Here is a 6,006-nt window from a genome sequence, read left to right as displayed (position 1 = left end):
ATTGTTCTGTCTGGAGGAGTATGTGGGGCCCATTGTTCTGTCTGGAGGAGTATGTGGGGCCCATTGTTCTGTCTGGAGGAGTATGTGGGGCCCATTGTTCTGTCTGGAGGAGTATGTGGGGCCCATTGTTCTGTCTGGAGGAGTATGTGGGGCCCATTGTTCTGTCTGAAGGAGTATGTGGGGCCCATTGTTCTGTCTGGAGGAGTATGTGGGGCCCATTGTTCTGTCTGGAGGAGTATGTGGGGCCCATTGTTCTGTCTGGAGGAGTATGTGGGGCCCATTGTTCTGTCTGGAGGAGTATGTGGGGCCCATTGTTCTGTCTGGAGGAGTATGTGGGGCCCAGTGTTCTGTCTGGAGGAGTATGTGGGGCCCAGTTTTCTGTCTGGAGGAGTATGTGGGAACCATTGATCTGTCTGGAGGAGTATGTGGGGCCCATTGTTCTGTCTGGAGGAGTATGTGGGGCCCATTGTTCTGTCTGGAGGAGTATGTGGGGCCCATTGTTCTGTCTGGAGGAGTATGTGGGGCCCATTGTTCTGTCTGGAGGAGTATGTGGTGTGGGGCCCATTGTTCTGTATAGAGGAGTATGTGGGGCCCATTGTTCTGTATGGAGGAGTATGTGGGGCCCCCCATTAAACATGCATATGTGTCTTTTATATATAGTGTATGATGTACAATACAAAGTTATATTGGGTACCGTGTTAGCCAGAAAAATCAATATAAATACTTTTATGCCCAAAAATGACAAAAGTATTCTTGGAGTGATACCTTCATTGGCTAACCAGAAGAAAATGTATATGTGCAAGCTTTCAGAGCACAGAGGCTCCTTCGTCAGGCAATATTACAAATGAATTCATAAGACAAGGGACACAACATTTAAGAGATGTTACAGTACGACATTTGTTCATGAGGAGGAGGGGGTGATGCCTCCTAATGATAAGTCCAAGAGATGTCTGTGGGAATGCTTAATTATTTTGAGACCATCTGGTGGAGGTGTGCATTGACGCCATGTAGTGAGTCATAAACCCAGGTGTTAGATTGAGGCCTGTTGTCAGTGAATTGAACATCTTTATCAGTTTGAATTCCAACGTTCTTCTCTCCCAGTCATCTTTAAAGTGACCTTTTAGTACTAAAACTTTTAGATCTTTCATACAGTGTCCCTGACTAGAGAAATGTTTTCCCACAGGTGTGTCCACTTCATTCTTAATTCTGTGTCTGTGTAAATTCATTCTTGTTTGCAGCCTTTGCATAGTTTCTTCAATATAAACTCCTTTTGGGCACCTTGTACATTGTATCATGTACACCACATTGGAGGATATACATGAAAAGACATCCATGATTTTGTAGTCCTGATTTGTGTTAGGTATGCAGACTGTATTTGATGGTGATATTTGGGTACAAGTTTTGCATTTTTTGTTTTTACATGGGAATGTGCCCGTCAATGATGGTGATGAGAGGACACTTCTGACAAGGAGATTACTTAATTTAGGGGGCTGTTTGTAGGAGAAAAGTGGTAGTTCTGGGAATATTTCTTTCACTTTGTGGTCTCTGTGGAATATAGGTTGGAGATCAGCACCAATTTTCCTCAAGATGTTCATGTGGGGGTTGTATGTGACCACAAGAGGTACCCTGTTGTTGTCCTCCCTTTATAATTCAGGAGGCTACTTCTTGGGATTCTTGTAGCTCTGTGGATCTGCTCATCTATTACCAGTGGATGGTATCCTTGTTGTAGGAATGTATTCCTCAGGGATAGTAGCTGCAGTTTTCTGTCCTTGCTGTCTGAACAGATTCGAGTGTACCTCAGAGCTTGACTGTAGATGATGGATTTTTTTGTGTGTCTTGGATGAAAGCTGTTCCATCTAAGATATGCTGGACGTCCTGTGGGCTTATGGTAAATTGATGTTTGTATGGTGTTGTCTTTGATGTATATGGTCATGTCCAGAAAATGTATTTGGAATTTTGAGAAGTTGAGGGTGAGCTTGATGGTTGGGTGGAACCTGTTGAAGTTATCGTGGAAGGTGAGCAGATCATCTTTTGAGCCTGTCCAGATTATTAGCAGATCATCAATATAGCGGATATATGCGAGAGGTTTAATAGAGCAAGATGCCAAAAACTCCTCCTCTAGTTTAGCCATAAATAGGTTTGCATATTGTGGGGACATTTTGCTTCCCATGGCGCTGCCCATACATTGTTGGTATAAATTGTGAGAAATAATTGTGATGGAGCACAAACCTGATGAATTGCAGAGTTGGTTCTGTGGCCAGATTGTTTTTTTGTAGGAAATGTTTGCATGTTACAATCCCATCGTCATGAGGAATGTTGGAGTAGAGAGACTCTCCATCCATGGTGGCTAGTATTGTGTCCCTCGGAAGTGGGCCCAGGGCTGACAATTTGCAGAGAATATCCGTGGTGTCCTGGATATAGCTGGATGTGTGTCTCACCAAGGGTTTCAGAATGTTCTCCACCCAGCCTGAGATATTTTCCGTTAATGTCCCAATGCCAGAAATGATTGGCCTTCCAGGATTACCTTCTTTATGTATTTTAGGTAACATGTAGAAGGTACCTGTTTGGGGATTGTCTGATATTAGTTCCAGTAGAGAGAATGAGGTAGTATCAAACCCATTGATGATATGTGTTAGTTCCTCTGTGTATTTTTTGGTGGGATCTTCCTGAAGTGAAATATAGTATTTTATATCCAAGATTTGTCTGTGTGCTTCCTGGATGTAATCTGACATGTTCATAATGACTACAGCTCCTCCTTTGTCTGCTGGTTTGATGATGATATTGTTGTTCGCTTTTAAAGATTGTATGGCTTTTCTTTCCTCCATGCTGATATTGTGTGGCACTTTGTAGTGTCTGTCCAAAATGTCATATTTAACTTTTTTACGGAAACAGTCTATGTAGTGATCCAGAGTTTGGTTGTGCCCAGGTTGTGAGGTCCAGTTTGTCCTCTTTTTCTTTTCTGATGTGTTGTTCAGATTATTTTGTGATGTGGTATCTGCATGGTTGTAAAAGAATTCTTTAAGCCGTAATCTGCGGAAGAATTCCTCGATATCACTACAAAACTGAGCCGTATCAAGTTGTTTTGTAGGACAGAATGTTAGTCCCTTTGATAAAACATTAATTTCTCCTGTGTTTGGCTCATATTGTGAGAGGTTCACAACAGAGGGCGATGTATTAAACTGATTGTGTAAATTGGGCTTACCTTCAAGGTATCACTCCAAGAATACTTTTGTCATTTTTGGTCATAAAAGTATTTACATATATAGTGTATGTAAACTTCTGGTTTCAACTGATATATATACAGGGTGGTCCAAAAGTAGGTGGACAGAAAATAATAACATTTATTTTGATTTATATATAAAATTATATTTACTAACACAAGCATAACATTGACAATTAAATTTTATTCTGAACAATAATACAAAAGCCCTTAAATTTTATCAACGCAGGTGCTCAAACTGTTTTCCATAACAATTTGCACAGCTTTGAAGTCGCCTCTTATGCTTCGACAAACTTTTTTGCACAAGTCTCTTTGGGTATTAATTTCTTGAAATGCATCTCTTATGTAATTTTTCAAATCACTGACACTTTTTGGTTTTCGACTATAAACTTTGTCCTAGAGTACTCCCCAAAAGAAAAAATCCATTGGGGTCAAATCTGGTGAATGTGCTAGCCAATCAAGTGGGCCTCTTCGGCCAATCCCTTTATTAGGAAATGTTTCATCAAGATACTCGCGGACTACTCTTCAATAATGTGGAGGGGCCCCATCTTGTTGGAAATAAAGGTCATTTGAATTAGGCGGTTGCTGTAACTGGGGAACAACTTGATTCATTAGAATTTTGAGATACTTATCTCCTGTGACTGTTCCATCAAAAGATATTGGTCCTAAAACACCAAAACTTGAAATACCACCCCAAACATTGACACATGGCTCATTTAGTTGTTGCTCTAATGTTAAATGCATGTTCTCATTATGCCAGTAAATACAATTATGTCTGTTAATATGGCCGGATAATTTGAAAGAAGCTTCATCACTCCACATAATGTTATCTAAAATTACTGGATTTTCTTTAATTTCGTTAAGCATAATCTCACTAAATTGCAGCCGCCTGCCTGGATCATCCTACAATAAACCATGAATTAGATGTGGACGATAAGCTTTCCATCCAATAGATTTCAGGATTCGCATGATAGAAGCTCGTGAAATTCCCAATTCCAAAGAGGCTCTTCTGGTGGACTTTTTTGGACTCTGAACAAATGTTTCAGCAACAAGTTGTTTATTATCTTCTGTACAGGCGGTTTTGGGTCGACCAGTTTTTGGAACATTAAGGATTGAGCCAGTGGCATTGAATTTGTCACGAATGCGGTAAATGGTTTGTCTCTTTGGGACTTGAGTACCAAATGTTTCAACCCAATTTGCTCTGACGGTTTCAGCATTTTGACATTTCCAATACTCTGTTAAAATCCATTTTCTTTGATCTGTATTTAAATTATTTGCCATTATGTGTTATCGGAATTATCTGAAAAGAAAAAACAGATTTGGGGGAGATCTATCTGTGAAAACTAGATCTGTGAAACTGGCTCAGTTGCCCTTAGCAACCAATCAGATTCCACCTTTCATTTTCCAAAGAGTCTGTGAGGAATGAAAAGTGGAATCTGATTGGTTGCTAAGGGCAACTGAGCCAGTTTCACTTTACACCATGTTTGATAAATCTCACCCTTCATAACCTTATTACGTTTTCTGTCCACCTACTTTTGGACCACCATGTATATTGAAAATATACTATACTTGAAATAGTATACACATATATATATATATACACACATATATACAGGTGCATCTCACTAACTTAGAATACCATCAAAAAGTTAATTTATTTCAGTTCTTCAATACAAAAAGTGAAACTCATATATTATATAGAGTCATTACAAACAGAGTGATCAATTTCAAGTGTTTATTTCAGTTAATGTTGATGATTATGGCTTAAAGCCAATGAAAACACAAGTCATTATCTCAGTAAATTAGAATACTTTATAACAACAGCTTGAAAAATGTTTTTTTTAAATCCGAAATGTTGGCCTCCTGAAATGTATGTTCAGTAGATGCACTCAATACTTGGTCGGGGCTCCTTTTGCATCAATTACTGCATTAATGCGGCGTGGCATGAAGGCAATCAGCCTGTGGCACTGCTGAGGTGTTATGGAAGCCCAGGTTGCTTTGATAGCAGCATTCAGCTCGTCTGCATTGTTGGGTCTGGTGTCTCTCATCTTCCTCTTGACAATACCCTATTAATTCTCTATGGGGTTAAGGTCAGGCGAGTTTGCTGGCCAATCAAGCACAGTGATACTGTTGTTTTCTCCTATACCCCCCCACGACAGCACCAAAGGAGGATGTCCCCCTCTCCCTTAATAGGGACAGGAAACACAAAGAGGTCAAATAGCCCCTCCCTCATCCTCCCTCCAGTGTTTTCCTGTCCCTATTGGGATGAAGAGGTCATCCAGGGTGCTCTGTGCTGGCGGCAGACACCTAGCATACCTTTAAGCCGGGCAACTGGGACCGAGCGGTATTCTCCTCCTCCCTACAAGCTGCTCCCGTCTCCTCCGGGACTCGGGACCCCCATCCCCACCGAGTCCGCACCTGCGGGTAAGATCCGGTGGTTGTCGTGCTGGAGGCCTCCTCGAGCTCTCCAGCCCAGCTCCTCCCCACTCTCAGGTGGCCTCCAGAGCGGCTCAGGCTATCTCCATAGCGGAGGAGACGCACGGAGGAGACGTGCGCCGGATCCCGGAAGTGACGCGGACCGCTGGATTAGGTCACTTCCGGTCTACGTTCCATCCTGGAGTGCAAGAGCCTAGGAACGGCCGGAAAGTGACGTGGGACGCCGAAACAGGGTTCCTGAGGTTACTTCCGGTCCGTTTAGGGCGCACACACACAGTCGAACACATAAGGCTAATAATAAAAAAAAAAAAAGAGAGAAGGGAGAAAACTGCAAGTGATCGCAGGTGTTC

This window comes from Phyllobates terribilis, unplaced genomic scaffold (genome assembly GCF_046119375.1).
Source record: "Phyllobates terribilis strain yellow unplaced genomic scaffold, ASM4611937v1 Scaffold_5__5_contigs__length_657084704, whole genome shotgun sequence".
Lineage (NCBI taxonomy): Eukaryota > Metazoa > Chordata > Amphibia > Anura > Dendrobatidae > Phyllobates > Phyllobates terribilis.
This window is presented reverse-complemented; position numbering follows the sequence as displayed.